This window comes from Triticum dicoccoides, chromosome 2B (genome assembly GCF_002162155.2).
Source record: "Triticum dicoccoides isolate Atlit2015 ecotype Zavitan chromosome 2B, WEW_v2.0, whole genome shotgun sequence".
NCBI lineage: Eukaryota > Viridiplantae > Streptophyta > Magnoliopsida > Poales > Poaceae > Triticum > Triticum dicoccoides.
The window spans coordinates 459,602,180-459,612,157 of NC_041383.1; positions in this window are offsets into that span (position 1 = coordinate 459,602,180).

Here is a 9,978-nt window from a genome sequence, read left to right on the forward strand (position 1 = left end):
ACGATGAGCCGACACGTGTTTCCTCCAGCCAATGATGATTTTACACGTGGAAAATCCCCATTGGTCCAGGCTGTTAATGGGTTATCGGATCCAAAACCCGACCTGATAGCTTAATGGTGTTCCGTTATGGTGGATGCCACGTGTCGGTCACCCTTGACGAAAGCACTTCTATGATGCGTGATTTATCGTCATGGAAGTGGACACTTCCGTGATGATAATTTTGGTAATGTCATGGAACACTTCTACGGCAGCGCAGGTATGACTATCTTGATTCTGTCATAAAATCGTCATGGATGTACATGCATGACAGAAAACGCGACCTACTGTGACAAACACGTATCATCACAGAAGTGTATTTTTTTGTAATTCAAATGACCAGAAGCGTCCACCAAAATACTTTTTTGCCTCCACATGTCTCTGACCTTGTGAGAGCCCATCTAGAGGCCTTTTCCGGTACTCTACCGGAGGGGGATTCGATCACGGAGGGCTTCGACATCAACCCTATCGCCCTTCCGATGAAGCGTGAGTAGTTTACCACAGACCTATGGGTCCATAGCTAGTATCTAGATGGCTTCTTCTCTATCTCTTTGATCTTCAATACAATGTTCTCCTCGATGTTCTTGGAGTTCTATATGACGTAATATTCTTTTGTGGTGAGTTTGTTGAGATCTGATGAATTGTGGATGATCAGATTATCTATGAATATTATTTGAATCTTCTCTGGATTCTTATATGCATGATTTGATATCTTTGTATTTCTCTTTGAATTATTGGTTTGGTTTGGCCAACTATATTGGTAGTTCTTGTTGGGTTGGGAAGCTACATGGGACGACTACTCTCTGCCTTTTTTCTTCTTTTGTTTCATATTTCTTTTATTTATTTAGTGAGGGGTAAAAATGTTCAAAAAATGTCCCGTGGATGGTCAAACACCTTTGACTGGACGGAAACGACATGGAAGGGTATTTTCATAAAAGCACTAGACGAAGAGGGGGAAAGTTGAGCACTGTTATTTTTTTAGGGGTAAAGATGATACTGGGCACAAATTAAGGGAAAACGGAACTGGCCCAAAAAAATATCACATCTTTTTCCAAGACATTGGATGGTCTAACATAACAGCAGGTACTCCTGAAATGCCAGCCCCTCCACCCGCTTTCCTCCCCCACCTAAACCCCCCATCTCCCGTACCGTATTCCTCTCCCTCTTCCCCCTTACCTTGTATTTAGATGGACCCAAGTCGAGGTGACATGGTGCTTATGGATGCAGTGCATGAGGCTACTATTGCGGCAGATTTTGTAAGTATTTGACCCATTCAGATCTGCTTTCATGTGGACGTTATCAGATGCAGTAACTGACTTCAAATCTTGTATCAATGGATTTACTGATGAGGAGTGGTGTCCCATGTGTATTTTTGAAGCTAGAAACACGGTGGTCATTGCTGTCGGCTGGGTTCAGGATCGATCCCTCAGACCGTCAAATCATGGAGCATCTCGAGGCCATGTGTGATGATGACGACGTCGGATCTCACCCTCTTATTCATCACTTCATCCCCACCTTGAAGCAAGTCATATGCTCGACCCATCCCGACAAACTCTCAGGTGATGCGATCCTCCTTCACGACCATGTTATTTCTATCCGATGAGTTGCCTTTGATCATAGATTTATTAGGTTTGGGAATGGATGGCCTGAGCAAACATTTCTTCTACCATTCGTCGAATGCGTGCAACAAGGGATCGAGGAAGCGACGGATGATACAGAGCGAATGCCTAGAGGGAACGATGTGGCACAAGACCGGCAAAATCTTGGGGATTAAGGTGAATGGCCGGCATGCAGGCTGGAAGAAGGTGTTGGTGCTTCACACTAGGTCCGGCGATGCCAGGTACAACACCAACTGCGACATGCACCAATCCCACCTCGGAGAGCAACCCGACGAGAAGACAGGAGAGATGGTCGCCTGCAAGATCTTCTACAAGACAGAGAGAAGGACAAAGTCAGGGACAGTGCGTTAGGCACTAACGGATGCTTGTTCATGCAAAGGACCTTTTGCGATGTTACATGTACTACGAAGGAAGGTTTTCGGTTTGCTTACCATTAGTGTGGCGTGATCTTTTGGTATGGTCTGTAGTACGAACGAAGTAACGTCTTCATGCATGACTAAATGGATGAGTTAGCATACTCAATTTGCTGCTTATGTTCCTAATGTATCAATTAATGGTTGTACAACATGTCTTGTGTAATTTACTCTTTTGTAGTAATCCTATGGATTTGAGCGGGTCATGTCACACTAGCTGGCGCGCTTCAATACAATGGATGTTCTGTGTTGGAGGGTTCGATTGGCTCGGTGCTACCTCTTGAGCATGCGTTGGTTTTCCCTTGAAGAGGACAGGGTGATGCAGCAAAGTAGCGTAAGTATTTCCCTCAGTTTTCAGAACCAAGGTATCAATCCAGTAGGAGACGACATACAAGTCGCCTAGTACCTGCACAAACAATCAAGAACCTTGGAACCAACGTGATAAAGGGGTTGTCAATCCCTTCACGGTCACTCGCAAAAGTGAGATCTGATAGAGATAGTAAAGTAAATGTTTTTGGTATTTTTGTTGTATAGATTGGTAAGTAAAGATTGCAAAATAGTAAACGAGATGCAATGTAAATAAAAGAGATGTAATATAATGGGAAAGAGACCCGGGGGCCATAGGTTTGACTAGTGGCTTCTCTCAAGATAGCATGTATTACGGTGGGTGAACAAATTACTGCCGAGCAATTGATAGAAAAGCGCATAATTATGAAGACATCTAAGGCAATGATCATGAATATAGGCATCACGTCCGTGTCAAGTAGACCGAAATGATTATGCATCTACTACTATTGCTCCACACATCAACCGCTATCCAGCATGCATCTAGAGTATTAAGTTCATAAGAACGGAGTAACACATTAAGCAAGATGACATGATGTAGAGGGATAAACTCAAGCAATATGATATAAAGCCCATCTTTTTATCATCGATGGCAACAATACAATACGTGCCTTGCTGCCCCTACTGTCACTGGGAAAGGACACCGCAAGATTGAACCAAAAGCTAAGCACTTCTCCCATTGCAAGAAAGATCAATCTAGTAGGCCAAACTAAACCCATAATTCAAAGAGACTTGCAAAGATATCAAATCATGCATATAAGAATTCGGAGAAGAACCAAATAATATTCATAGATAATCTTGTTCATAAATCCACAATTCATTGGATCTCGGCAAACACACTGCAAAAGAATTACAGCGAATAGATCTCCAAGAACATCAAGGAGAACTTTGTATTGAGAATAAAAGAGAGAGAAGAAGTCATCTAGCTAATAACTATGGACCCGAAGGTCTATGGTAAACTACTCATGCTTCATTGGAGAGGCAATGGTGTTGATGTAGAAGCCCTCCATGATCGACTCCCCCTCCGGCAGAATTCCGAAAAAGCCCCAAGATGGGATCTCAGAGAAAGTTGCGGCGGTGGAAAAGTTGTTTCATGGCTCCCCCTGATGCTTCTAGGGTATAGGATTATATATAGGCGAAAGAGGTACTTCGGTGGAGCTACGTGGGGCCCACGAGGGTGGGGGCGTGCCTACCCCCCTGGGCGTGCCCTCCTGCCTCATGGCCTCCTTGTGGAGTCCCAAACTTCAACTCCAAGTCTTCTGGATTGCTTTTGGTCCAAGAAAGATCATCGCGAAGGTTTTGTTCGGTTTGGACTCCGTTTGGTATTCCTTTTCTGTAAAACTCTAAAATAGGCAAAAAAAACTGAAACTAACACTGGGCCTCTAGTTAATAAGTTAGTCCCAAAAATAATCTAAAAGAGCATATTAAAGCCCATTAAACAGCCAAAACAGATAATATAATAGCACGGAACAATCAAAAATTATAAATACGTTGGGGACGTATCAAGCATCCCCAAGCTTAATTCCTGCTCGTCCTCGAGTAGGTAAATGATAAAAACATAATTTTTGATGTGGAATGCTACCTAGCATATTTACCAATGTAATTTTCTTTATTGTGGCATGAATGTTCAGATCCGAAAGATTCAAGACAAAAGTTTAATATTGACATAAGAATATTTATACTTCAAGCCTACTAACAAAGTAATCATGTCTTCTCATAATAACATTGCCAAAGAAAGCTATCCCTAAAAAGTCATATAGTCTGGCTATGCTCTACCTTCATCACACAAAGTTTTTGATCAGGCACAACCTCGGTTTCGACCAAGCAATTTTTTCATACTTCAGTATTTTCAAACTTTTTCAATCTTCACACAACACATGAGCATGAGCCATGGACATAGCACTATAGGTGGAATAGAATGGTGGTTGTGGAGAAGACAAAAAGGAGAAGATAGCCTCACATCAACTAGGCGTATTGATGGGCTATGGAGATGCCCATCAATAGATATCAATGTGGGTGAGTAGGGATTGCCATGCAACAAGATGCACTAGAGCTATAAGTTTGTGAAAGCTCAACAAAAGAAACTAAGTGGGTGTGCATCCAACTCGCTTGCTCACGAAGACCTAGGGCACTTTGAGAAAGCCCATCACTAGAATATACAAGACAAGTTCTATAATGAAAAATTCCCACTAGTATATGAAAGTGACAACATAGGAGACTCTCTATTATGAAGAAAATGGTGCTACTTTGAATCACAAGTGTGGTAAAATGATAGTAGCATTGCCCCTTCTCTCTTTTTCTCTCAGTTTTTTATTTGGGCCTTTTCTCCTTTTTATTTTTTGTGGCCTCTTATTTATTTATTTATTTATTTAATCCTGGGTCTCATCCCGACTTGTGGGGGAATCATGGTCTCCATCATCCTTTCCTCACTGGGACAATGTTCTAATAATGAAGATCATCACACCTTTATTTACTTACAACTCAAGAATTACAACTCAATACTTAGAACAAAATATGACTCTATATGAATGCCTCCGGCGGTGTACCAGGATGTCCAATGATTCAAGGGTGACATGTACGAAAAATTATGAACGGTGGCTTTGCCACAAATACGATGTCAACTACATGATCATGCAAGGCAATATGACAATGATGGAGCATGTCATAATAAACGAAATGGTGGAAAGTTGCATGGCAATATATCTCGGAATGGCTATGAAAATGCCATAATAGGTAGGAATGGTGGCTGTTTTGAGGAAGGTATATGGTGGGTGTATGGTATCGGTGAAAGTTGCATGGTACTAGAGAGGCTAGCAACGGTGGAAGGGTGAGAGTGCGTATAATCCATGGACTCAACATTAGTCATAAAGAACTCACATACTTATTGCAAAAATCTACAAGTAATCAAAACAAAGTACTACACGCATGCTCCTAGGGGAAGGGTTGGTAGGAGTTAACCATCGCACGATCCCATGCTCCACACATAAGGAAGGCAATCAATAAATAAATCATGCTCCAACTTCATCACATAACGGTTCACCATATGTGCATGCTACGTGAATCACAAAATTTAACACAAGTAACTCTCAAATTCACAATTATTCTACTAGCATGACTTTAATATCACCATCCTCATATCTCAAAACAATCTGCCCGCACACGAACACGTCACCATGTACCTCCAACACCGAGGGTGATGCACCGCAGCTCACGTCGAAGGAGCCCGTGTGGAAGCGCGGTACGCAAGCAATCCGGCGGGCGCTTTTGTAGACCCGAAATCCCACACGCCCAGGAGGGACCCCGTCAGGGCTCGCAGCGGCTATGGGCTGCCCTAGGTCGGCCTGACCGCCCCTAGGGCCTCGGGGTTCGCCGCCCTGCAACAATAAGAACGAACGAAGAACGAGGAAGAAGAAGAACAAAGGGAGAGGATAAAAGTAATGGTAAAAAGTGGTAGATGATTTGATCGACTGTGTGTTGTCAATCGGCCGTCACCTCTCATCTATTTGAGGCGGCTGGACTTACCGTACAAGAAAAGGACTAAAAATTCCGTCCAAAACATCAAAAACCCTAACCTAACTCATACAGGAATCTTTGGTAATTTCCCGGATCAACTCGGTCCCATCGATTGGTTCGTTTCGGTCTCACCGAGTGAACGTTGCCAACTCTCTGTATCCTTCTGTAATTCCCCAGATCAACTCGGTCTCACCAATTGGTTTGCTTCGGTCCTACCGAGTGAACATCGCCAACTCTCTGGTAATTTTTCGGACCAACTCGTTCTCACTGATCAAATCAACTCGGTCGGTCTGAAATGACTTAGCAGCTTCTGTTTCTGACCTTGTTTTGCTCCCACAGGTTGCATACAACCTCGGATTAAGACGATTTTTATATCAAAATCAACCGTTTCGACGAGACGCATAAGTTTTGAGTTGATAGATTTTCCATCCAAGGCCATCCTAATTGAGTTTATGGCCATTTCATAATCTAACATCAATATGAGCATCTCTGAACTTGTCATAACGTTTGCACCCGAGCTCCGTTTTAGGCCATCTTCATATCCATGTTGATCTTTTCAAAGAGAGACATTCCAAGGTGACTTCCAATCATAAGTTTGAATTAGTCTTGATATAACCTAAGCTAATTTTATGACTGTGCCAATTTTGAGCGTCAACACATGCCCCCCTGTTTTTCGGCATAGCTAGTGTGCCGAAAAATAACTTGTACCATGTTCGTTCTAAGGACGATGTCAACACTCCATCAGCCATTCTGCATCTTATTAGGGATATAAGTATATATCGGCTATTACTTGTTTGAATCCTTGATGCAAACTTGGGTGAAACCTTCTCAATTTCATTAACAATCCGGCGATAAATTTCCATAGATATGTATTTCAAAGTCATCCTCCGAACCATATTGTTCACCCTTTCGCTGGGATTTTGCAGACAATCAAGAATGAATTCCATCTAATCCTTTCTTTCACCTGCATACAAATTTCATTAGTGGCCGAAGCAGTGGGCTTTGGTTCGGCCTATGTCGGTGAGATCAAGCATCGGCTATTGATAGATGTGCAATACACCATGATAAACATGGTAGCCGAATGCTTGTTACACCAACTCATTTGCTCTTCAATTTTCATGTCTAGATATATGAGAAATATTAAAGCAACCCAAGGTAAATTTTATATCTAGAGATACCTCAAGGTAAACTATAAGTGATTCGTCAAAACACTGATAACCCTTGGATATTTGTTACACTACTAATAACGAATCACCGGAAGCCTCAATATGTATAGCACATATAGCAAGGCAAGGCTCCAATCCGAATCACAATGCATATTCGGCTTTGATCATTGTGCAAAAATATTTTAAGCGTCATGAGGCTTCACAAAATAGCTCCATATGGAGATAAATAAAAAACACCAACACATTGGCCATTGCCACAAATTTAACCGTCGGAAATAATCTCCATAGTAATAGAAAGACAAGGGCAATATCAATGAACATGTACCTTGTTTTGGCCTCCAATTGAACTAATGAATATGTTAGGATAGTACATCAGCCATGCTTTGACATATTCTTAGGGCGATAAATAAATATCGGCCATTAACATAAGGTCTATGTAGAATTCATTCACCAAATCACGTATAGACAAAATAAACAAATGAAATAGCAATCAAATATTTCGACCCTTTGGATTAGCAAGAAAAATTGAGCTAATAAAATGTATGGTGACTTGGCAATACCCTCTGATGATATAGAAAATTATGTTGCATCCATGGATCAAAATAAATACGTGGAGGGTAATTGACCATACCTATGGATGAATTCCATGGCAAAGGCATCAATGGCATTGTTGAAGAAAATGGATGATGTGCTAACCAAAGATTTTGATGTTGTGATGCACACCCTCGGCTTAATGGTTTGTTGCTTGCATTCTTCTCTTTCTTCACTTTATTGTAGTTATTGCAATAGAAGTAAGCACATCATTTTTGTTATGATTGATCCTCTTGGGAACCCATGCCATGTTCTTCTGTCTCAGCTCTTGTGCACTAAGATTTCATAATTTCTTCTTTTGCCAATACGATAAGCCGAGTGGGCATCTCAGTTGTGATTCTTTCTTAACCAATGGCAATTCCATTTTGGCCTTGTGCCCACTCAACTTCTTTTCTTCAGATTTGGCACTTTGACTCTCAATAATTGGTTGCTTTGCTCATTGCCTTTAGTAGCCAATGTCAATACTTTAATTGGCTCCTTTTCATTTGAGATCAAATCTGAAGTTGCACTCTTACGACCATCTCTTTTAACATGGTAAACTTGATTGACCACCTCTTTATTCTTCCTTGAGCTCTAGACCGATTCCTTATGATTGAAACGGTCTTTAACATGTGATTGTTCAAATGTTGATCTTCTCGGAGCTGCATAATCTTGGTGAGATGGTCTAAAATAAGATGGAGAATGCGCCCTTGTATCATACCTGTCCCATGATGGATATGGATCTATATGAGCATAGGGAGGTATCCACGACATTGGCATTGGCAGCCCAAAATAAGGATATGAATATGTTGCATTAAAATTCTCACTTTGCCAATACCGATCCTCATATTTGCGCCTTGGGGTGATCTTGGTTTCTTTGCATGATTTGGCTGATAAGCATTCTTCTCTTCACTCTTCTTTTGATATTTTTCCAATAGTTCAACGAAGGTGATTTTTGATCTCTTACACTTGCGGTTTCGGCCTTTGTTTTCTTTTGGTTTGCTTTCATCAATCATTGGATTTGCTTGCTGCCCGCCATTCCTTGGAATCTCCATTATAGCTTCGATGGAATTCTCACCCTCAAGATTATGTTCATTATGCTCTTCAAAAACTTCTTTACTTGAAAGCTTGATCCCGTCACATGCAGCTTTTACCTTCTCTTTGAATGAATCGGCTTGAAGCATCCGATGCAAAAACTTTTTGCAATCAGGACCAATTGGAATAGACTAGTCACCTCTTGGAGTTTCAAGAAACTTCAATCGTCCTTTTTCAATGGCTGATTTAACTATTTGACGAAACATGTTGCAATCCTCAAAATTATGATTGGACGAATCATGCAACTTACAATACATACGTCCTTGGACTGATGGCTTGACATGGTGATCAAGAATTCTAATATAATTATTTCTCAACAATAAATCAAAGATTTGATCACACATGTTTGAATTGAAGGTATACCTTTTATCTTCTAGCCGGTCTTGATGTGAGAACGGCTTTGGAGGTAAGCAAAAAAATGGTTCAGATTTTACATCACCCCATTCGGCTATGCATACTGTTTTGCACTCTATCTCCGATGTCTTTGGATAAGATATTATATCAGCATCGGATTTCTCAAAAGAACTTAACCTTGGCTTTAAATTTCTGAAATCAAAGTAGTTATACTACTCGAATTTGGCATTTTGCCGTCTGCCACATCTTTGTCGTCTGCCAGCTGACGGCAAAGAGGCTCTTTGTCGTCCGCTTTCACAAAGCGGACGTCAAAGAAAGTGTAGATGGCAAAAAAAATGCTATTTTCCGTCAGCTGCTTCTTTGTCGTCGGTCACCTGACGACAAAGAGCTAGAAGGCAGACGACAAAGAGCCAGGTGGGCCCAACAGGGCACGGTGTGGCTAGGTCAGATTCTTTGCCGTCCGCTAGCGGACGGCAAAAGAGGTGATTACTTTGCCGTCTGCTGGCAGACGGCAATGTTAGTCCTTGCCATGTGCTTGCGGACGACAAAGAGGAGACGTGGGGCAGCCCTAACGGTGGCCCTTGTTGCCGTCTGCTAATTGACGACAAAGAAGGCCCACTTAACGGGCCGACCTATCCCCCTCCTCTCTCTCTCCCTCCTATGCTCCCGCCTCCCTCCTCTGTCACCGCCGCCGGCCATCCCCGCCTCGTCGCCCCGTCACCCCGCCGCCCCGCCACGCCCCGCCACGCCTCGTTGCTCCGCCGCCCCGCCGCGCCCCGTCGCCCCGCCGCCCCGCCATGCCCAGTCGCCAAAGTGGCCTGCGCCGGGCCGCCCCGGTGCCGGACCGCTCCCTGAGGTCCCTGCACC